The sequence below is a fragment of the Callithrix jacchus genome, chromosome 2 (genome assembly GCF_049354715.1).
Source record: "Callithrix jacchus isolate 240 chromosome 2, calJac240_pri, whole genome shotgun sequence".
Classification (NCBI taxonomy): Eukaryota; Metazoa; Chordata; class Mammalia; order Primates; family Cebidae; genus Callithrix; species Callithrix jacchus.
This window is the reverse complement of record NC_133503.1, coordinates 107,272,838-107,296,951: the sequence shown is the minus strand read 5'-3', so window position 1 is coordinate 107,296,951 and position 24,114 is coordinate 107,272,838. Positions and strand designations below refer to the sequence as shown.

General features: G+C 38.0%; 1 protein-coding gene across 6 annotated transcripts in view; it reads right to left on the bottom strand.

Moving 5' to 3' along the window:
* GIN1 (gypsy retrotransposon integrase 1) overlaps positions 1–24,114 on the bottom strand; it is a 59,041-nt gene that overhangs the window by 6,693 nt on the left and 28,234 nt on the right. The window lies entirely within an intron of this gene.

Below are 24,114 nucleotides of genomic sequence, written 5' to 3'. Positions count from 1 at the left end.
ATTTTATTGGAAAATAATGAGACTCATTTATTGAGGGCTGCTTTCATCCTAAAATGGCAGAACTTTTATTTCCAAGATTGTATAGCCCAAAAAGCAGAAAATACTTACTACCCTGCTAGCTCTTTGCAGAAAACTTTTGCAAAGGAGATGCTTATATAATTTTCCTTTGTTGATGTGTTCATATAGTTCTACTAGTTATTCTCAGTTTACCCACCCCAAGTTAATTCTCTGTTCTTTTCTGCTCTTTTCCTAGAAGGCTGATTATTTGCTGCCTATGTGTCCTAGCTCCCTTGCTCTGGCTTCCAATGACTGCTGACTAATGAGGCAATAGCGTGAGATCGAGGGTGGTATGGCATGGGTCATGGGTTTGACAGTAGTTGTCACATTTATAACCTGTCATGGTTTTGGCATGGATAAACTCTCTGCCATAACTCCATCTCTCACTTGGTATTTCCTCCTGCAGGCATGGAGATTTCTGGCTATTGCTAGATACAATCTTTTGTTTATTCCCTTTGAATAGTTCCTTAAATTCTCTTCAGTTAAAACCATTAGTGTACTTCATCTCTTTCTTGCCAGGTCTCTTTAAAAAGGTACTCATTAATTGTACGAATGACTTTTCTAACATTAAACCAATCTGACATTTTGGTAATCCACTCAATTTGGTTATAATGCATATTGTTCTGTTTGTATCTTTGTATTTGTGTTCCTGAGAGAAAACTTGTTATTTTCCTTCCTCATTCTGTCATTCCCATATCTTGATATAAAGTTTACATGACCCTAATAATATGAATTTAAAATGTTCCATTTCTACACTATAAATAATTTTTATAAAATTAAAATTATGTATTTCTTAAATTTTGTTATAAATAATGTTTGGGAAAATCTTATGACATTATTTCTTCTTAAGTCTCTTTTGTAAGTGAAATTTTTGTAAAATTTATCAATTTCATTAAGGTTTCACTAATGTGTATTAGAATAAAGTTGTAATATCCTCTGTCTTATAAGTATCTGCATCATGTGGTTATAACACATTTTACATCACAATATTGCTTATTTATAAATTCTCTAAGATTTTCTCTTATTTTTATTTTGATTACTTTTGCGATATTTGTGTCCAATTATCTGTGTTTTGAAAAAACAACTTTTGGCTGTAGCTCACCCCATCATTGCATGTTCTTTTCTTTTTTTTAGATGAAATCTCATTGTGTCACCCAGGCTGGAGTGCAGTGATGCGATCTCGGCTCACTCCAACCTCTGCCTCCTAGGTTTAAGCGATTCTCCTGCCTCAGCTTCCTAAGTAACTGGGACTACAGGTGCACACCACCATACCAAGCTAATTTTTGTACTTTTAGTAGAGACAAGATTTTTGCCATGTTGTCCAGGCTGGTCTTGAACTCCTGACCTCAGGTGATCTGCCTGGCTTGGCCTCTCAAAGTGCTGGGATTACAGGTGTGAGTCACCATGCCCAGCTTGTATGTTTATTTTCTTTTCTATCAATTTCTATTATCTGTATGATTTCAAATCTTCTTTCTTTTGGCTTATTCACTTGTTCTTGTTATACTGCATTAAATTGGATGCTTTGCTCATTACTTCTTGACCTTTATTTTTAAGCAATATAAGCACAAAATACATACATATTTCTCTGAGCAGTTTTAGTTGCATCCCACAAAACTTTTTAAGAAGTTTTGCTGAGATATAATTCACATGCCATACAATTCACCCACTTATAATTCAATGGTTTGGGGTACATTACATTGTTAACTTTTAGAAATTGTGGTAAAAATCTATCTACCATAAAAGTTACCATTTTGACCATTTAAATATAATTCTGTAACATAATTGAATGCACCATGTTAGGCGAACATCACCAATATCTATTTCCAAAATTTTTCATTACACTAAAGAGAAACTCTGTAACCGTTAAGCATTAAAGATTAACTCACCACTTCCCTTTCCCCTGCCCCTGATTACTGCTAATCTACTTTCTATCTCTAAAGATTTGCCTATTATAAATACTTTATTGAAGTGGTATCATATATCTGCCTTTTTATTTATTATTTACTTAGCATAATATCTCCAAGGTTCATCCATGTTGTATCATGTATCACATCATTCCTTTTTCACTTAGCATAGTATCTCCAAAATTCATCCATGTTTTATCATGTATCACAACTTCATTCCTTTTTATGGCTTCATAATCTTTCATTGTATGTATATGCTACATTTTGTTAATCTATTCACCTGTTCATGGATCCTTGAGTTGTTTCCACCTTTTGGCTACTGTGAATAATGATGCAATAAATATTGGGGTACAAATATCTCTTTGAGTCCCTACTTATTTTAATTGCATTTTAGGTTTTCGGGTACATGTGAAGAACATGCAAGATAGTTGCATAGGTACACACGTAGCAGTGTGATTTGCTGCCTTCCTCCACTTCACCTATATCTGGCATTTCTCCCCATGCTGTCTCTCCCCAACTCCCCAACGCAGGCTGTCTGTCCCCTATTCCCCCAAACAGACCCCAGTGTGTGATGCTCTTTTCCCTGTGTCCATGTGTTCTCATTGTTCAACATCCACCTATGAGTGAGAACATGCGGTATTTCATTTTCTGTTCTTGTGTCAGTTTGCTGAGAATGATGGTCTCCAGTTTCATCCGTGTCCCTACAAAGGATACGAACTCATTGTTTTTGATGACTGCATAATATTCCATGGTGTATATGTGCCACATTTTCCCTGTCCAATCTATCACTGATGGACATTTGGGTTGGTTCCAGGTCGTTGCTATTGTAAACAGTGCGGCAATGAACATTTGTGTGCCTATGTCCTTATAGTAGAATGGTTTATAATCCTTTGGATATATACCCAGTAATGGGATTGTTGGGTCAAATAGAATTTCTATTTCTAGGTCTTTGAGGAATCGCCACACTGTCTTCCACAATGGTTGAACTTATTTACACTTCCACCAACAATGTAAAAGTGTTCCTATTTCTCCACATCCTCTCCAGCATCTGTTGTCTCGAAACTTTTTAATGATCGCCATTCAAACTGGCGTGAGATGGTATCTCAATGTAGTTTTGATTTGCATTTCTCTAATGACCAATAATGATGAATATTTTTTCATATGTTTCATATGTTTCTTGTAAAGTGTCTGTTCGTATCCTTTCCCCACTTTTGAATGGGCTTGTTTTGTTCTTGTAAATCTGTTTGAGTTCTTTGTAAATTCTGGATATCAGACCTTTTTCAGATGGGTAAACTGCAAAAATTTTTTCCCATTCTCTTGGTTGCCCATTCACTCTAATGACTGTTTCTTTTGCAATGCAGAAGCTGTGGAGTTTGATTAGGTGCCATTTGTCTATTTTGGCTTTTGTTGCCAATGCTTTTGGTGTTTTAGTCATGAAGTCCTTGCCTACTCCTATGTCCTGGATGGTTTTGCCTAGATTTTCTTCTAGGGTTTTTTATGTTGTTAAGTCTTATGTTTAAGTCTTTAATCCATCTGGAGTTAATTTTAGTGTAAGGTGTCAGGAAGGGGTCCAGTTTCTGCTTTCTGCACATAGCTAGCCAGTTTTCCCAACACCATTTATTAAACAGGGACTCCTTTCCCCATTGCTTGTTTTTGTCAGGTTTGTCAAAGATCGGATGGTTGTAGATATGTTGTGTTGCCTCCAATGTCTCTGTTCTGTTCCATTGGTCTACATCTCTGTTTTGGTACCAGTACCATGCTGTTTTGATTACTGTAGCCTTGTAGTAAAGTTTGAAGTCAGGTAGTGTGATGCCTCCTTCTGTGTTCTTTTTGCTTAGAATTGACTTGGCTATGCAGGCTCTCTTTTGGTTCCATATGACGTTTACAGTGGTTTTTTTCCAGTTCTGTGAAGGTCATTGGTAGCTTGATGGGGATAGCATTGAATCTATAAATTACTTTGGGCAGTATGGCCATTTTCACAATGTTGATTCTTCCTAACCATGAACATGGAATGTTTCTCCATCTGTTTGTGTCCTCTCTTATTTTGTTGAGCAGTGGTTTGTAGTTCTCCTTGAAGAGGTCCTTTCTGTTTCTTGTTAGTTGTATTCCTAGGTATTTTATTATCTTTGTAACAATTGTGAATGGCAGTTCATTCTTAATTTGGCTCTCTTTAAGTCTGTTATTGGTGTATAGGAATGCTTGTGATTTTTGCACATTTTTATATCCTGAGACTTTGCTGAAGTTGCTTATCAGTTTTAGGAGATTTTGGGCTGAGACGATGGGATCTTCTAGATATACAATTATGTCGTCTGCCCATAGAGACAATTTGGCTTCCTCCTTTCCTATTTGAATACACTTTATTTCTTTTTCTTGCCTGATTGCTCTGGCTAGAACTTCCAGTACTATATTGAATAGGAGTGGTGAGAGAGGGCATCTTTGTCTAGTGTCAGATTTCAAAGGGAATGCTTCCAGTTTTTGCCCATTCAGTATGATATTGGCTATTCGTTTGTCATAAATAGCTGTTATTATTTTCAGATATGTTCCATCAATACCGAGTTGATTGAGGGTTTTTAGCACAAAGGGCTGTTGAATTTTGTCAAAGGCCTTCTCTGCATCAATTTAGATAATCATGTGGTTTTTGTCTTTGGTTCTGTTTATGTGGTGTATTATGTTTATAGATTTGCATATGTTGAACCAGCCTTGAAACCCCAAGATGAATCCTACTTGATCATGGTGGATAAGCTTTTTGATGTGCTGTTGCAATCAGCTTGCCAATATTTTATTGAAGATTTTTGTGTCTATGTTCATCATGGATAGTGGCCTGAAGTTTTCTTTTCTTGTTGAGTCTCTGCCAGGTTTTGGTATCAGGATGATGTTGGTCTCAAAAAATGATTTGGGAAGGATTCCCTCTTTTTGGATTATTTGGAATAGTTTCAGAAGGAATGGTACCAGCTCCTCTTTGTGTGTCGGGTAGAATTCAGCTGTGAACCCATCTGGACCTGGGGTTTTTTTGGTTGGTAGGCTCTTAATTTCTGCCTCAACTTCAGCTTTTGTTATTGGTCTATTCAGGGTTTCGACTTCTTCCTGGTTTAGGCTTGGGAGGATGCAAGTGTCCAGGAATTTATCCATTTCTTCCAGGTTTACTAGTTTATGTGCATAGAGTTGTTTGTAATAATCTCTGATGATGGTTTTAATTTCTACACAATCTGTGGTGATATCCCCTTTATCGTTTTTTATTGTATCTATTTGGTTATTTTTTCTTTTCTTTTTTATTAATCTAGCTAGTGGTCTGTTTATTTTGTTGATCTTTTCAAAAAACCAGCTCCTGTATTTATTGATTATTTGAAGGGTTTTTGTGTCTCTGTCTCCTTCATTTCTGCTCTGATCTTAGTTATTTCTTGTCTTCTGCTCAATTTTGGGTTTTTTTTTTTCCTTGATCCTCTAGCTCTTTCAATTTTGATGATAGGGTGTCAAGTTTGGATCTCTCCTTTCTTCTCATGTGGGCACTTATTGCTATATATTTTCCTCTAGAGACTGTTTTAAATGTTTCCCAAAGATTCTGGTACATTGTGTCTTTGCTCTTGTCGGTGTCAAAGAACATCTTTATTTCTGCCTTCATTTCATTGTTTATCCTGTCAACATTCAAGAGCCAGTTGTTCAGTTTCCATGAAGCTGTGCAGTTCTGAGTTAGTTTCTGAATTCTGAGTTCTAACTTGATTGCACTGTGGTCTGAGAGATTGTTTGTTATGATTTCCATTCTTTTGCATTTGCTGAGGAGTGATTTACTTCCAATTATGTGGTCAATTTTAGAGTAGGTATGATGTGGTGCTGAGAAGAATGTATATTCTGTGGATTTGGGGTGGAGAGTTCTGTAAATGTCTATCAGGTTTGCTTGTTCCAGGTCTGAGTTCAAGCCCTGGATATCCTTGTTAATTTTCTGTCTGGTTGATCTGTCTAATATTGACAATGGGGTGTTAAAGTCTCCCACTATAATTATGTGGGAGTCTAAGTCTCTTTGTAAGTCATTAAGAACTTGCCTTATGTATCTGGGTGCTCCTGTGTTGGGTGTGTATATATTTAAGATCGTTAGCTCTTCTTGGTGCATTGATCTTTTTTACCATTATGTGATGTCCTTCTTTGTCTCTTTTGATCTTTGTTGCTTTAAATCTATTTTGTAAGAGACGAGAATTGCAACTCCTGCTTTTTTTTTTTTTTTTTTTTTTTGCTCTCCATTTGCTTGGTAAATCTTCCTCTATCCCTTTATTTTGAGCCTTTGTTTATCCTTGCATGTGAGATGGGTTTCCTGGATACAGCACACTGATGGGTTTTGGCTTTTTATCCGATTTGCCAGTCTATGTCTTTCGATTGGAGCATTTAGTCCATTTAAATTTAGGGTTATTATTGTTATGTGTAAATTTGATACTGCCATTTTGATGCTAACTGGCTGTTTTGCCCGTTAGTTGATGCAGATTCTTCATTTTGTTGATGCTCTTTACCATTTGGTATGTTTTTGGAGTGGCTGGTACTGGTTGTTCCTTTCTATGTGTAGTGCCTCTTTCAGGAGCTCTTGTAACGCAGGCCTGGTGTTGACAAAATCTCTGAGTACTTGCTTGTTCGCAAAGGATTTTATTTTTCCTTCACTTATGAAGCTTAGTTTGGCTGGATATCAAATTCTGGGTTGAAAGTTCTTTTCTTTAAGGATGTTGAATATCAGCCCGCACTCTCTTCTGGCTTGTAGGGTTTCTGCCAAGAGATCTGCTGTGAGTTTAATGGCTTCCCTTTGTGGGTAACCCAACCTTTCTCTCTGTCTGCCCTTAGCATTTTATTCTTCATTTTAACCCTGGTGAATCTGACAATTATGTGCCTTGGGGTTGCTCTTCTTGAGGAATATCTTTGTGGTGTTCTCTGTATTTTCTGGACTTGAATATTAGCCTGCCTTGCTAGGTTGGGGAAGTTTTCCTGGATGATATCCTGAAGAGTATTTTCCAGCTTGGATTCATTCTCTTCATCACATTGAGGTACTTCTATCAAACGTAGATTAGGCCTTTTCACATAGTCCCATATTTCTTGGAGACTTTGTTCATTCCTTTTTATGCTTTTTTTCTCTAATTTTGCCTTCTCATTTTATTTCTTTGAGTTGATTCTCAACCTCTGATAACTTTTCTTCTGCTTAATCAATTTGGCTGTTGAAACTTGTGCATGCTTCGCGAAGTTCTCGTGTTGTATTTTTCAGCTCCATCAATTCACTTATATTTCTCATCAAATCTTTTTTCAATGTTCTTAGTTCCTTTGCATTGGGTTAGAACATGTTCTTTTAACTCACATAAGTTTCTCATTACCTACCTTCTGATGTCTGATTCTGTCATTTCATCACACTCATTCTGCATCCATCCTTGTTCCCTTGCTGGTGAGGAGTTGTGATTCTTTGTAGGAGGAGAGGTGTTCTGGTTTCTGGTGTTTTCCTCCTTTTTGTGCTGGTTTCTTCCCATCTTTGTGGATTTATCTTAGTAGTTGCTGATTTTCAGGTTGGGTCTCTGAGTGGACGTCCAGTTGATGATGAAGTTATTTCTGTTTCTTATTTTGCCTTCTAACAGTCTGACCCCTCTGCTGTAGGACTGCTGAGGTCCACTCCAGACTCTGCTTGCCTGGGGATCACCTGCAGCAGCTGCAGAACAGCAAGGGTTGCTACCAGTTTCTTCTTCTGCTATCTTTGTCTCTGAATGATGCCCGCCAAATGTCAGTCTCATCAGTCCTTTGTGAGGTTACTCTTTGGATATATGGGAGTCAGGGGGCTGCTCAAGGAGACAGTCTGTCCTTTATAGGCACTCAAGTGCTGATCTGAGAGCTCCATTTCAGAGCTGCTGGGCAGGTACATTTAAGTCTGCTGTAGCAGAACTCGTAAAACCCTTTTTTTCCCCAGGTGCTCTGTCCTGGAGAGTTAGGGCTTTATTTATGAGTTTCCAGTGTGCTGCTGCCTTTTTATTTCAGGGCTGTCCTGCCCAGCAAGGAGGCAGCCTAGTCACTGTCTGCCTGCAGAGGCTTTGCTGAGCTCCTGTGGGCTCTGCCCTGCTGCCGTGTGAACTTCGCTGCAGTCCTGTTTATATGGGTGTGGTTAGAACTGCCTCAGCAATGGTGGCCCACCTTTGTAATGGCAGACTCTCTCTGTAGTGGCGAGTTGCCTTGGCAATGGCAGGATTGCTTCAGCAATGGCGAACTACCTCTGTAGGGGTGGAGTGCCTCTGTAATGGCAGACGCTCCTCCCCCACAGAGCTGAACTGTCCTGAGTTCAGGTGTGCTTGCCATAAAACTCTCAACCCAGGGCGTTTCCAATTGCTTTTGTGTGTGTGTGGGGGGGGCGGTGGGACCCACTGAGCCTGATCACCTGGCTCCCTGCCTCAGAGTTTTTTTTTTTAAGTTGAACAGTTGACTCTCTCCCAGGTGTTCCAGTCGCCTGCTGAAAAGTTGTTGGGATATGCGTGATTTCCCCTGTGGCGCCCCACTGCACCAGCTGTAACAGTGGCGCTGCCTGGGAATCTCCTGGCCTGGCTCGCTTTTCTGTCCCATTTAATCTGATGAATGGGCGACTCTGCCTTCCTGGAGCTCCAATCGCCAGCTTAAAAGGTCAACCAGACCAGTGTATTTTATACTGAGAAATACCACACTAGGGTGCCAGCAAAATAGCCACACTGGCCAAAATAGCCGTGCTAGCGACCCATGGGGCTCCTCTGCCTGGGAATCTCCTGGTCTGTGGGCAATAAAGATCTGTCTTGAAATGCAGTGTCCACTCACTCTCTGTGCTTTCACTGGGAGCTGCAATCCTGAGCTGCTACTAAACCACCATCTTGGATCTTCCTCTCCAATCCATTTAGAGTCCCTACTTTTAATTCCTCTGGATACATATCAAGGAGTGTAACTACTGGATCATATGGTAATTCTGTTTAACTTTTTGAGGAACTGTCAAATTGTTTTCCATAGTGGCCACACCATTTTAAATTCCTATCAGCCATGAGAGTTTCTGGTTTCCCCATATCCTCTAATAGCCTGATGGATTCATTTTGCCCACTGCCTAGAAAAGCCAATGCACTGAGGACAGTAGGTACTGGAGCAAAAAAAGAATTTAATTATCATAGGGACAACCAAATGGAAGGAAGTGAGATAATTCTGAAATCTGCCCCTGCCAAGAATTCAGAGGCTAGAGTTTTTCAGGGTGCTTTGGCAAGTAGGGGGCTGAGGAACTGAGACAATTTGTTGGTTAGGGAAGGAATCACAGGGTTACTGAGACAGGGCTGTCTTCGTGCAGCTGAGTCAGTGCTCAGGAGAGTCTCAGAAGCTGGTGGTGTGTCTTGGTCTGCCAAAATGCTATATCTGATAAATACCTCCAAGACCAGTTATTTACGTTTCACAATAGTGATGTTATGTATGTGAGTAGTTGGGGAAGTTATAAATCTTGCAATCTCTGGTTGAAGGACTCTGGGGCAGTAAGCAACTTATAGAAAAGCAAGCTATGCAATGGCAGATCATTGTTTATGCCTATTCTTTAGCAAAGTTTAAGCTCTACCATAATTCTAACCTTGCCTTATGAATGCAGATTCAATCTCTGAACAAGTAAAAACCAGTTTAACCTGTGAGATTAGAAGCAAAACAAAGTCATGTAGATTTCTCTCATTATTTATAATTCTACAAAGGTGGTTTCAAGCCTAAGCAATATTTGTCATATTTCTTTTTTTTTTTTTGTAGGATATGATAGCCATTCTAGTAGGTGTGAAGTGGTGTCTCATAGTGGGTTTGATTTGCATTTCCCTGATGACTAGAAATGTTGACCATCTTTTCCTGTGATTACTGACCATTTGTGTATCTTTTTGAGGGAAATATCTAATAAAGGGTCTTGTCCATTTTAAACTTGAGTTATTTTTGTGTATTGAGTATAGTTCTTTACATATTCAGGATATGATACCTTTTTCACATTATATATTTTAAAAAAACATTACCCCTATAGTGACTACCTCAGGTAAAATTAGTAATTTTATTTTATTTTTTTGAGATGGGGTCTCAATCTGTCACCCAAGCTGGAGTACAGTGGCATAATCATGGCTCAGGTAGCTATGACTACACTCACATGTCACCATGCCCAGGTAATTTTTGTCTTTTTGTAGAGATAGGGTTTCACCACATTGCTGAGGCTGGTCTTGAATTCCTGGGCTCAAGGAATCTGCCTGTCTTGGCCTCCCAAAGTGCCGAGATTACAGGCATGTACCACTGTGTCTGGCCAAAATTATTGATTTTTTAACATATTTGTGATATCTTCTGTACAGATTAACGAAGCCTGACTCTAAGTTTTATTCTTAAAGTCTTTGCAGATTTGCCACTGATTTGCTTCAAGCTATGAGCAAGTCACATAAACCATCCGTATGATTATTGTATTACTGTTTATTCATCACATAAAATTGAAAAATGAGTAATATATGTATATACTTATAAGGATGAAACTCTAAATGGAAATAGAAAAAATGCAGAATAAAATGCTGTCCAGAAACCCAGAGGCTGCAGGTTATATATTACTATGCAATCAAAAAACATAATTTTAGAGGAAGGGAACCATTCCATTTAGTATTTTTCCCTCTGCAACTATATGAAAGTGGTACTAAGAAATCAAGGAATCCAGACTCCTTACCCATCAGCCTTTTCCTTATTCTCCATTTCAACTCCTGGGGCTTCTTCTCTCAGAACTAACAGAAGCTTAAAGGGGATGAAGGGGAGAAGAGGTTGATATGTGATCTCCTCCAGCTACCAACTATGCCAAATAATTGGCTCTCCTCTGTCTGCTTCTGCCAAATCCCTTCAAAATTTAGATAATAAGGAGGTCATATAAGGGAAATCCCCTGGGCTTAATATTCTTTAACTGATAAACAAAATGTGGGTGGGGAAACAAAGGAAGCAGCATCAATGGGGTGAGTAAGTAAGGGAAAGAGTAAGGAGGACATTGACAAATTAGAAGTAGAAGAATAATCTGGCCTGGGCCTCAAGCTCTGGTTAAGTTACCAATTTAACTATTTATTAATTTAATGGCACTTGACTGATCTTTGCCTGCTTAATATGAATTTTAACATTGCACAAAGCTAACATTTCTCCCTCAATAATAAAAACTTTTGTATAAAACAAAAGTTTGAAACTACTTTTTTAAAATGCACATTTTGGTTTTTAATTTTAATGATTAGAAACTCCAACACTGGAAGTGACACAATCATTTTTAGGCATTTGAGCAAAATATTCTGTTATATTTTTCTGCACAGTCAAAAAATCAGCAGAATAAAATACTTATGCTTTTTACAGCTTAAGATAGGGATCCCAATAAGATATCTGTGCAAAATTCTACAAGTAAAATTTTCACATTAGATGTAAGTGAAGAAATGTATTCATAAGAATTACTGGTCACGATTTGATTATTATACTAGAATATAATAATCTGTTCTAGGAGAACAGGAATTTTTATCTGTAACTGATACAATTTCAGTGCCAGAAAAGTACCTGGAATGTACTACGCATTTAATGTATATCTTCTTTGAATGTATAAATGAATTGCATAGTTTAAAAATGTAATATGTTTTCTTTTATAAATCTCGTGAGTTACTCTTTTTAATGGTAATATAATAACATTTTATACTTGAAATGGTAATCATATTTTAAGATAATTTTTTAAACAAGGAAATTATTCCCATTCTAAATAGAATATTCCTTTATTATAGTTCAGCATCTCCAATTCCTTCTACATAATGCTTTGAACAGTACCACAAGGTGGCATACCAAACCTCATTAAGACATTTTAGATGTTTTTGGTCAAAATTTTGTTGCTTACAGAAAAAATCCCTTAAATCCAGGCAAAGGGAATCCCATTCTGGACCCTTTTCTTGAAAACAAAGCTGCATCCTCCTCTCATGCCACTCCCTGCCAGGTAAGACCTGAGGGCCCTGAGATGTATTCCTCTTCACCTGGAGAACCTCTTTCAGCTCCTTCCTGGTCTGTCTACAGAGGGTGGATGAACAGTTGAAAGAACTGATTCTAAAGGCCACCTCTACAAAAGCTGGGGTCACTTATCCCTGGGAAATAACTGGATTGAGACAGAGACAAGTTCTCCCTGAGTTGCCATTCACTAGTGTGGGGCTCTAAGGAGTCCAAGAATCCTAGGAACCTTAGGTATATTTGCTGAGGTAGGAAAAATTTCTTAGCTTGATTTAACCCTCCTAAATATTCAGGTATACAGTATGTGAACCTCCATTTTTACTCTTAACAGGGCACTGCAAACACAACCATTAAAGACTGTATGTATAAAAATCTCTGGGCATTTTCTGTGCATATTTTTTATGTAAAAATTGTATTTTGAATCTCTGCATCAGAATTCTGAGATTTCAGTAATAAAATCAGCAATTTCTCTGAATACCATATATTGGTTATTTATGAGGCAGTAAAACAAACTTTGATAATGAATTGCCTATATAGAATTTGAAAAAAAAAGAAAAAGAAAAACATCACTGTGACAGCTATTAAAGCTATCAACTAATATTCTGCTTCTCCTTCCAGGAATATGGTAGGTCCGTACTTACCTGTCTTTGGGAATAGACATGGCTGTGTGGCTATTTTATTTTTTTAATCTGTGGTTTAGACTCTAGCAGCTTGATAAGATATAATTCGTCTACCATAAAGATCACTTTTAAAAAGTTCATAAAAATATTCAGGAGTGACATAAATAAATATCAACAATTGTCTGGATGTAATGCTGTTAGGGTAAATAGTAATTGAGAGAACTGTAAAGTTGTTTCTATGGCTGATGTCCGATATAAATTGCTGTTGTATACAGAATTCTGTCATAACTATTCTTCCTGTATGTATTTGCCAGCTTTGAGTTAACAATGATTAATAAAAATTGTAAATATTCACAGTGTACATAGTGACACTTTAATGTATACATTGCAAAGTAATTATAATCAGGCTAATTACCATAGCCATCACCTCACATAATTAACTTTTGGGTGGGTTGTATGGTAGGAACACATAAGATCTACTGTCTTATCAAACTTCAAATGTACAGTAAAGTATTATTTACTATGGCCACCATGGTGTGCATTAGCTCTTTAGAATTTATTCATCCTGACTGAAACTTTGTACCCTTTAACTTATACCTCCCCATTCCCCTCACTCCCAAGCCCTGGCAACAACTATTCTACTCTCTGCTTCTGAGTTCAACATTTTTTTGATTTTACATATAAGGCTGAAAAAAAATATTCCTTTGTATGCATACATAAAACATTTTCTTTATCCATTCCTCCATTAGTGGACATTTAGGTTGATCCATAACATGGCTATTGTGAATAATGCTACAATGAACATGGAAGTGCAGATACCCTTCAAGATACCTATTTCTGTTCGTTTGGATATATAATCAAAAAAGGAAATTCTGGATCATATGATAGTTTTTAAATTTTTTGAGGAGGCTTTATACTGTATTGCATAATGACTATACCAATGTGTCCTCCACCAACAATGTACAAGGGTTCCCTTGTCTTTACATCCTCACCAAAGCTTGCTATCTTTTTGATGATAGCCATTCTAACAGGTGTGAAACGACAAGTCATTGTGGTTTTAAACCGTATTTTTCTGACGATTAGGAATGTTGAACATTTTTTCATTCATCTGTTGGCCATTTCTATGTCTTCTCTGGAGAAATGTATACTCAAGCCTTTTGCCCATTTTTAAATGTTTGTTTTCTTGTCGTTGAATAGAGTTTCTTATAAAATTTGGATATTAACCCCTTAAACAGATGCAGGGTTTGCAAATATTTTCACCCATTCTATGTTGTTTTCATTGCTGTGCAGAACATTTTAGTTTGATGAAATCTTTGTCTATTTTTGCTCTCATTGCCTATGTTCATTTTGAGATTATGTATGAAAATAATTGCCAAGACTACTGTTAAGAAGTATTTCTCCTGTTTTCTTCTAATTGTTTCAGTTTCAGGTCCTAGATTTAAGTCCTTAATCCACTTTGAACTGATTTTTGTATATGGTGTGAGGTATAGGTTCAATTTCATTCTTTTGCATGTGGATAACCAGTTTTATCATTTATGGAAGAAAGTGTGTTTTTCTCATTGTGTGTCCTTGCAAACTTTGTCAAAAATATACCATAAATGCATAGATTTCTTGGCTCTCTTTTGTTCAATTGGTCTATACGTTTCTTTCTATTCTAGTATTTTGAAGTAATGCAATGCCTCCAGCTTTGTTCTTTCATTTTTTTATTTCATTTTACGTTCCAGGATACATGTGCACAATGTGCAGGTTTGTTACACAGCTATACATGTGCCATGATAGTTTACTGCACCTATCAACCCATCCCCTAACTTTTAAGCACCACATACATTAGCTATTTGTCCTGATGCCCTCCCTTCCCTCAGCACCTGACAGGCCTTGGTGTGTGTTATTCCCCTCCCTGTGTCCATGTGTTCTCATTGTTCAACTCCCACTTATGAGTGAGAACATATAATTTTTGATTTTCTCTGTGTTAGTTTTCTGAGGATGATGGCTTCCAGCTTCATTCATGTCCCTGCAAAGGACATAATCTCATTCCTTTTTATGGCTGCATTATATTCCATGGTGGATATGTACCTCACTTTCTTTATCAGACTATCATTGATGGACATCTGGGTTGGTTCCATGTCTTTGCTATTGTGAACAGTGCTGCAATAAACACATGTGTGTATATATCTTTATAATAGAATGATTTCTATTCCTTTGGGTGTATACCCAGTAATGAGGTTTCTGAGTCAATTCCTTGAGGAATTGCCACACAGTCTTTCACATGGTCGAACTAATTCACCTTTCCCACCAACGGTGTAAAAGCATTCCTATTTTTCCACAGCCTCACCAGCATCCGCTGTTTCTTGACTTTTTAATAATTACCATTCTGACTGGTGTAAAATGGTATCTCACTGTGGTTTTGATTTGCAATTCTCTAATGACCAGTGATGTTGAGGTTTTTTTTTTTTCATGTTTCTTGGGCACATAAATGTCTTCTTTTGAGAAGTGCCAGTTCATATCCTATGCCCACTTTTTTATAGTTTTTTTCTTGTAAATTTGTTTAAGTTCCTTGTACATTCTGGATATTAGTCCTTTGTTGGATGTAAAGATTGCAAAATTTTTCTCCCATTCTGTAGGTTGCCTGTTCACGCTGATAGTCTCTTTTGCTGTGCAGAAGATCTTTAGTTTAATTAGATCCTATTTTTCAATTTTAGTTTTTTTGTAATTGCTTTTGGCAATTTCATCATAAAATCTTAGTCAATGCCTATGTCCTGAATGGTATTGCCTAGGTATTCTTCTAAAGTTTTTATGGTTTCAGGTTTTACATTTAAGTCTTAAATCTATCCTGAATTAATTTTTGTATAAAGTGTAAGGAAGGAGTCCAGTTTCAGTTTTCTGCATATTGCTAGCCAGCTTTCCCAGCACCATTTATTAAGTAGGAATCCTCCCCATTGCTGGTTGTTGTCTGGTTTGTTGAAGATCAGATGGTTGTAGATGTGTGGCCTTATCTCTGAGGTCTCTATTCTGTTCCATTAGTTTATGTAATCTGTTTTGGTACCAGTACCATGCTGTTTTGGTTATTGTAGCTTTTTAGTATAGTTAGAAGTCAGGTAGTGTAATGCCTCCAGCTTTATTATTTTTGCTTAGGATTGTCTTGGCTAGGTAGGCTCTTATTTGGATCCATATGAATTTTAAGGTAGCTTTTTTCTAATTTTGTGAAGAATGTCAATGGTAGTTTGATGGGAATAGCATTGAATCTATAAATTACTTTGGCAGTATGGCCATTTTCACAATATTGATTCTTTCTATGCATGAGGATAGAATGTTTTTCTATTTGTTTTTGTCCTCTCTTATTTGCTTGAGCAGTAGTTTGTAGTTCTACTTGCAAAGGCCCTTCATGTGTGATATGGTTTGGCTCTATGACCACTGCCAAATCTCATCATGTAGTTCCCATAATTCACACATGCTGTGGGAGGGACCTGGTGGGAGATGACTGAATTATGGGGGCAGTTCTCTCCAGTGCTGTTCTTGTGGTACTGAATCAGTCTCACAAGATATGATGGGTTTTAAAATGGGAGTTGCCCTGCACAATCTCTCTTTTTGCCTGCTGCCACTTGCTCCTCCTTGCCTTCCCATGATTGTGAGGCCTTCCCAGCCATGTGGAACTGCAAGTCCAGTAAATCTCTTTCTTTTGTAAATTGCCCAGTCTTGAGTATGTCTTTATCAGCAGTGTGAACATGGACTAATGAAGTAAACTGGTACCAGTAGAGGTGCTGCTGAAAAGATACCTGAAAACGTGGAAGCAACTTTGGAACTAGGTAACAGGCAGATGTTGGAATAGTTTGTAGTACTCAGAAGACAGAAAAATGTGGGAAAGTTTGGAACTTCCTAGATACTTCTGAATGGCTCTGCCAATAACACTAATAGTGATATGAACAATAAGGTCCAGCCTGAGTTAGTCTCAGATGGAGATAAAGAACTTGTTGGGAACTGGAGCAAAGGTGATTCTTGTCATGTTTTAGCAAAGAGACTGGTGGCATTTTGCCCCTGCCCAGGATATGTGTGGAACTTTGAACTGGAGAAAGATAATTTAGGGTATCTGGCAAAAGAAACTTTTTTTTTTGAGATGGAGTTTCGCTCTTGTTACCCAGGCTGGAGTGCAATGGTGCAATCTCAGCTCAGTGCAACCTCCACCTCCTGGGTTCAAGCAATTCTCCTGCCTCAGCCTCCCGAGTAGCTGGGACTACAGGCGCGCACCACCATGCCCAGCTGATTTTTTTTGTATTTTTAGTAGAAACGGGGTTTCACCTTGTTGACCAGGATGGTCTTGATCTCTTGACCTCATGATCTACCCGCCTCGGCCTCCCAAAGTGCTGGGATCACAGGCTTCAGTCACCGTGTCCGGCTGAAAGAAACTTCTAAACAGCAAAGCATTCAATAGATGACTTGGGTGCTGTCAAACACATTCAGTTTAATAGGGAAACAGAGCATAAAAACTAGGGAAATTTGCAGCTTGGCAATGTGATAGTAAAGAAAATCCCATTTTCTGAGGCAAAATTCAAGCTGGCTGCAGAAATTTGCCTAAGTAATTAGAAACTGAATGTTAATTCTCAAGACAATAGGGAAAATGTCTTCAGGGCATCTCAGAAGTCTTCATGACAGCCCCTCCCATCACAGGCCCAGAGGCCAAAAGGAAAAGATGGTTTCCTGGGCTAGGTGAGGGCCCCTCTTCTCTGTGCAGCCTATGAACGTGGTACCCTGTGTTGCAGCATTATTTGTGGTGGTGTAGATTTAGAGGCAAATGGTTTTCCATATTGGGGTTGATCTTCTCATGGAGTATTTCAGTGGAGTTTTCTGTATTTCCTGAATTTTAATATTGGCCTGTCTTGCCAGGTTGGGGAAGTTCTCCTGGATAATATCCTCAAGTGTGTTTTCCAACTTGGTTCCATTCTCCCCATCTCTTTTGAGTACTCCAATCAGTGGTAGGTTCAGTCTTTTTACATAGTCCCATATTTCTCAGAGGTTTTGTTCATTCCTTTTCATTCTTTTTCCTCTAATATTGTCTGTCTCCTTTTTTCAGCAAGATGTTTTCAATCTCTAATATTGTTTCTTCCGCTTGATCAATTTGGCTATCAGTATCTGTGTGTGCTTCACAAAGTTCTTGTGCTGTTTTTCAGCTCTGTCAGGTCATTTATGTTCCTCTCTAAACTGGTTATTCCAGTTAGTACCTCCTGTAACATTTTATTGAGGTTCTTAGCTTCTTTGCATTGGATTAGAACATAAGCCTTTTCCTCAGCAAAGTTTGTTATTGCCTACCTTTTGAAGTCTACTTCTGTCAATTCACCCATCTCACTCTCCATCCAGTTCTGTGCCCTGGCTGGAGAGGTGTTGTGATTATTTGGAGAACAGGCACTCTGGCCTTTTGGGTTTTCAGCGTTTTTTCATTGATTCTTTCTCATCTTCATGAGTGCCTAGATTCAATCTTTGAGGCTGCTGACTCTTGGATGAGGTTTTTGTGGGGACTTCTGTTGATGCTGTTGTTGTTGCTGGTTTTTTTTTTTTTTTTTCCTTTTAATAGGTTACTTTTCTGTGGGCCTGCTGTGGTTTGCTGGAGGTTCACTTCAGGCCTTAGTCATCTGCTTTGCTTCCATGCCTGGAGATTACAGAGGCTGGTGAACAGCAAATATGGGTGCTTGTTCCTTCTTCTGGATCTCTGACCTTGAGTGTCACTGACCTGATGGCAGTGCCAGTAGGAATGATCCTGTATAGGGTGTCTGGCAACCCCTGTTGGGGTGGTCTCACCCAGTTGGGTGGCACAGGGAGCAGGACCCATTTAACAAAGTGATTTGGCTGTTCCTTAGTGGAGGATGTGTGTTGCACTGAGGGAAAACCCACTCATCTGGGCTGCCTGAATTCCTCAAAGCTAGTAGGAAGAAAGACTAAGTCTGTTGGTCCACAGAGATTACAGCCACCCCTCCCTCTAGGGGCTCAGGGCCAGAGAGGTCAGAATTCTGCCCCTCAGCCCTGGGTTGAGTCATTGGAGTTCCTGCAGGGAGATACTGCCCAGGGAGGTGGGATGTATCAGGATCTGGCCTAAAGAGGCAATCTGGCTGCAGTCTGTCACAGCTGGTGTTCTGGGCTGTGAGGATACCTCTTGGGTCTAGCCATCCAGCCTCCCTGGCTCCAGCAGGGGAAAAGCACGGCTTGGAGTTATAGTGATGGCTGCTGCCCTTCACCTTCAGGGAGCTTAATGTGTTAGGTAGCCGGCAGCCACAGTGTTGGCTGCCACCCCTCCCCAAGGAGCTCAGCCAGCTTAGACAGCAGGCAGCCACTGCAGTTGTGATAGCTGCCCCTCACCTCCGGAACTCTACAGGCTCAGGCTGATTCTAGCTGAGTGGCTGTTGAGAATCTGAGTGGCTCTGTGGTTGGAGTCCAAGGCCCCAGTGGTGTTGGCTCATGAGTGGGATCTTCCAATCGATGGGTTGCACAGTTTCATGGAAAAAGGATGATTCCCCAGGCTTGGTAGCATGCTCGTTCACTGCTTCCCTTGGCTGGGGATGAGGGCCCCCTTGCCCATCTGGCTCTCAGGTGGGCCACTCTACCACACAGCTCTTCCTTCCTCTCTGTGGGTCATGCCAGCCACCTAGTCAGTTCTGATGACAGAACCTGGATACCTCAGTTGTTAATGCAGGATTCACATGTAGTTTTGGTTCTTTTCATGGGAGCCTTCAATTACTGATGCTTCTAGTCGGCCATCTTGGCCTCACTAATCCTAGCTATGTTTTTTGGCTCAAGACTGATTTGACTATTTATTCTTTTGTGGTCCCACTCAAATTTCAAAAGTGCTTTTTCTATTTCTGTAAGAAAAATGCTGTTGAAATTTTGATTGTACTAAATCTGTAGATCACTTTGTGTAGTATGAACTTTTAAATAATATTCATTCTTCCAATCCATGAACATGGGATATTTTTCATTTACATATTCTTCAATTTCTTTCCTTAATGTTTTATAGATATCAGTATACAGAACTTTCACCTCCAAAGTATTTTTTTGCACTACTGTAAATGAGATTTCCTTGATTTCTTTTTCAGATGGTTAGTGTATAGAAATGATACTGATTTTTGTACATTGAGCTTGTATCCTGCATGTATTTGCAAAATCTATGCATATCCTCCTGTAAACTTTAATTTTTAGGTTACCTATACTACCTAATACAATGTTAATGTTAGTTGAGTTTTTTTGTATTTTTCATTGCATGTTATTTTGTTTGAATATTTTTCATCTATGATTGGTTAAATCCACAGATGCAGAACCTGCAGATATGGAGAAATAATGGTACTGTACTGAATAGTAGTGGTGTGGGTGAGCACCACTGTCTTCTTCTTGTTCTTACAGGAAACATTTTCAGATTTTCACCACTGAGTATGATGTTAGTTTTGAGCTTGCCATATGTGGCCTTTGAAGTATATGTTGAGGAAAATTCTTTCTGTACCTAGTTTGTTGAGTGATGTTATCATGAAAAAATATTTATGTCCCATGTTTTTTCTGGATTTAGATGATCATATAACTTTATCCTTCAATTCTATTTATGTGGTGTATCACAGTTATTAATTTGTGCATATTGAGACACTCTTGCACATCAGGGATACCTTGCATTTGTTTATGGTGTATAATTCTTATATATTGGACTCAATTTGCTAGTATTTTGTTGTGAATACTTGCATCTATGTTCATCAGGAATACTGGCCTAAAATTTTCTTTCCTTGTAGAATCCTTGTCTGGCTTTGATGTCAGGGTAACAGTAGCCTGTACAGCAAGTATGTACAGTGAGTATGGAAATGTTTCTTCCTCTTCAATTTTTTTTGGAAGAGTTTGAGAAGGATTGGTGTTAATTCTCATTAAATGTTTGGTAGAATTCCCCAATGGCACCATCAGGTTTTGGTCTTTTCTTTTCTGGAAGGGTTTTTTTGACTACTGATTCAATCCCCTTACTTGTTATATTGCTCTGTTCAGATTTTCTGTTTCTTCATGATTCAATATTGGTAGTTTGTCTATTCTCAGGAATTTATCCATCTTCTAGATTATCCACTTTGTTGGCATATAATTGTTCACAGTAGTCTCTCATGTGCCTTTGTATTTTGTTGGTATCAGTGGTAACTTATTCTTGCATTTATAATGTTGAGTTTTTTCTCTTTTTTCTTAGTCACACTAAGGACTTACAAATTTTGTTTATCTTTCCTAAAAACTCACTCTTCATTTCATTGACATTTACTATTTTTCTAGTCTCTATGTTGCTTATTTCTGCTGTCATTTATCTCTCTTTTTTTTTTTTTTTCCCTGCTTTGTACTTAGTTCTTTTTCAAGTCCTTCAGATGCAGAGTCAGGTTATTTCTTTAAAAAAATGCTATAACTTATTCCTTTAGAACTGCTTTTGCTCTTCTAAGGTCTGGTTATTTTGTGTTTCCCTGTTGTTTGTCTCAAGATATTTTTACATTTCAGTATTGAGTTCTTTTTTGACCTGTTGGTTGGTTGTTCAGGAATATGTTTTTAATTTCTACATACTTGCGAATTTTCCAGTTTTCCCCATTTAGATTTCTAGTTGCATACCACTTGAGTCAAAAAAGATACTTGATATACTTTTAATATCCTCCTAAATTCATTAAGGTTTTGTGGCTTAACATGACCTATCCTGAAGACTGTCCTGTACACAGTTGAAAGAAATGTGTATTCTGCTACGAATGAATAGGAATGTTCTGTATATGTCTGTTAGGTCCAATAGGTCTATAGTGCCGTTCAAGTCTGCTGTTTCCATGTTGATTTTCTGGCTGGATGATCTATCCATTAGTGGAAGTAGGGTATTAAAGTCTCTGTTACTGTATTGCTATTTCTTCCATCAATTCTGTTACTTTGCTTTATTTATATATTTAGGTGCTCCAATGTTAGGTGTATATATATTCATCATCGCACTATCTTCCTGATGAACTGATCCCTTTATCATCATATAATAACCTTGTGTTTTGTGAAAGCTTTGCACTTAAAGTCTATTTTGTGGGATGTAAGTGTAGTCACCATGCTCTCTTTTGACTACCATTGATATGGAATACCTTTTTCTATCCTTTCACTTTTAGTCTATGTGTATCCTTTATCTGAAGTCTCCTCTAGTCACCATATAGTTACAGCTTGTTGTTCCTTAATCCATTCAGCCACTCTGTCTTTTGATTGGAGAATTTAATGCATTCAAAGTAATTACTGATAGTAAGATGTACTAACTCAATTTTGTACACTGTTTTCACTGTTTTGTAGTTCCTTTTCTCTTTCTTATTCTGCAATATAACAATGTCTTGTGGCGGTATGCTTTGATTCCTTTCTCCTTATATTTTGTGTACCTATTAGGCTTTTTCCTTGTGGTTACCATGATGCTTACTTAAAACATGTTATAATTCTATCAGTCTATGTTAAGCTGATCACATACAAAAACTTTATCCTTTAATTTCTTTTCTCCCCATGTTTTGTTATTAATATCACAATTTGTCCTTACACAATGTGTATCCATTAACACATTATTGTAGCTAGTTTAACACATATTTTTGTCTTTTATCTTTCATATTAGAGTTAAAAAGCAATTTACAAATCACCATTACAGTATTCCGAATTTGACTATATTCTCACCTTTATAGTAAGTTTTATACTTTCATATGTTTTCATGTTATAAGTTAGCATCTTTTATTTCAACTTGAAGAACTCGCATTAGAATTTCTTGTGAGGCATGTCTAGCGTGTCAAATTCTCACAGCTTGTTTTCTTGGCAAGTTTTTATCTCTCCTACATTTCTGAAGGACAGACAGCCTTGGTGGATATCGTTTCTTGGTTGAGTTTCTTTGGCCAAATGTATCATTTCACTCTCCTGGTCTGCAAAGTAACTGCTGATATTTTTATAAAGGTTCTTGTGCATGTAATAAGTGACTTTTCTGTTGCTGCTTTAAAAATTTGAGAACTTGATGTGTCAGTGAAAATTTCTTTATACTTCTTCTATGTGGGGTTCCTTGGGATTCATAGACATGCATGTTCATTTCCATCTCCAGATTTGGGAAATTTTCTGTCTTTATGTTTTTTTGGTAAGCTTTCTTCCTTTTTTCTTTCTTTGCTTCTTCTAGAGGTCCCATAATGCACAGGTTTGTTTACTTCATGGTGTCTCAAAGGCCCATAGGCTTTCTTTACTTTTTGTTTCCTCTAACAAGGTAATATTAACAGCTGTCTTTGAGCTTGTTGATTTCTTATTTTGTTTGATCAAGTATGCTGCTGAAGTTCTTTATTGAATTTGTCAGTTCAGTTACTGTGCATTTGAGTTCTAGAGTTTAAGTATCTTTTCTCTCTCTTTGTTAAACTTCTCATTTTCTTCATGTAAATTTCCTTATTTTGGTTAGTTGTCTGTGTCCTCTTGTAGCTCACTGGACTTTAGATAATCATTTTGAATTCTTTCCCAGGCAGTTTTCAGATGGCCATTTCTTTATGGTCTTATTCTGGTGGCAACATATTTCTCTGATTATTCATGATGCTTGTAGTTTGCGTTGGTATTTGCACATTTAAAAAAGTAGGCACCTCTTCCAAGCTTAATAGACTGGCTTTAGCAGAGAAAGCCCTTCACCAGTCTGCAAGTCCAGAGGTTTATGGTGGATAATCTAGTGGGGTCCTCGCTGGGGCTGGCCTGATGCCTGGGTCCTCAGGAGCCAGCCTGCTTCTGGGGTCTACTGGGCAGACGTGGACCTTTAGCCACAGGAATGGCCTGGAGTCTGGAATTGTGGAAGCCTACCTGGGGCACCATTTTAAATTGTACATTTCAGTAGATCTTAGTACATTCAGAGTTATGAAATCATCACCACTAAGTTTAGAACACTGTTATCACCATAAAAAGAAACTCTGTACCAATTAGCACTGTGTAGCTATGTTTCACCTTTGTAGGAAAGATGTGCATAACTTTGCAGCAACTTTTAAGATGTATTGCTCAGTTCACCATGTTTTCCTTCTCTAGTCATGATGACCTGTTATTCCAAAGATGGGGAACCATGGCCCTACCATCTCACCCTAGAAGTGGTGATAAAAATGCAGACAAGCCCTTGATGAACTGAGAGAAAATCTGGGTGTCCAAGAAATAAAGCTTTGTTAAGCTACTAAGATTTTGGCAGTGGTTTTCAGACACGGAATAATCTAGTCTAACATGACTAACAAACAGGATAAAAGTCTGTTTAATGAGAAACTACCTAGGAGAAGCAAAAATTTTAAGAAAATGTTTAGAGTTGATTATTTTAAAATGACTCTGAACACTAATCACCTTCTTGAAATGGGGGAAAAAAGAGGCTGATTTTGAGTCAGGTAATCATTAAACAGAAGTTACTTCATTTGAGCTAAGAAAAAGACAGCCACTTATATTTATCAAAAAGAGGTTCTAATATGACTCTCTCATGAACTTTGCTCTGTGGAGGAAAGCAGGATAGGTAGCACTGTGTTATACAATTATGCTTCTTTTTTTTTTTTCTAAAAAAAAAAAGGGATTTATTTTTTCTTTCTGGAATTCTGTTTGAAATTTATTTGGTC